Genomic DNA, 303 nt, shown 5'->3' with positions numbered 1-303 from the left:
AACTGAGGAGCGTGCACGGCCCTTACCTAAGAGCCTGCCCGCGCCCACTCCTGAGCCCACGCGCCCGCACGCCCGCACTTGACCTTTCCTGAAGGCCCCCACTTACGCTCCTTCTCGCCATCTCCCTTCTTCATCGTCCATGTGGTCTTAATGCCGGACTTTTTCGTTCGTGGGAGACCTTGATCTCTTGAACTTTTTTCCTTATCATTGTGCAGGAGTTTTGTGGTTTGATCTCCATGAGTTACACCTGTGGACTGACATATACTTATTCATTTGATCGTTATTTGTTTAGTTTATATCTGT

Source organism: Penaeus monodon, chromosome 32, assembly GCF_015228065.2.
Source record: "Penaeus monodon isolate SGIC_2016 chromosome 32, NSTDA_Pmon_1, whole genome shotgun sequence".
NCBI classification, from domain to species: domain Eukaryota; kingdom Metazoa; phylum Arthropoda; class Malacostraca; order Decapoda; family Penaeidae; genus Penaeus; species Penaeus monodon.
Note: the sequence above shows the minus strand (reverse complement) of the source record.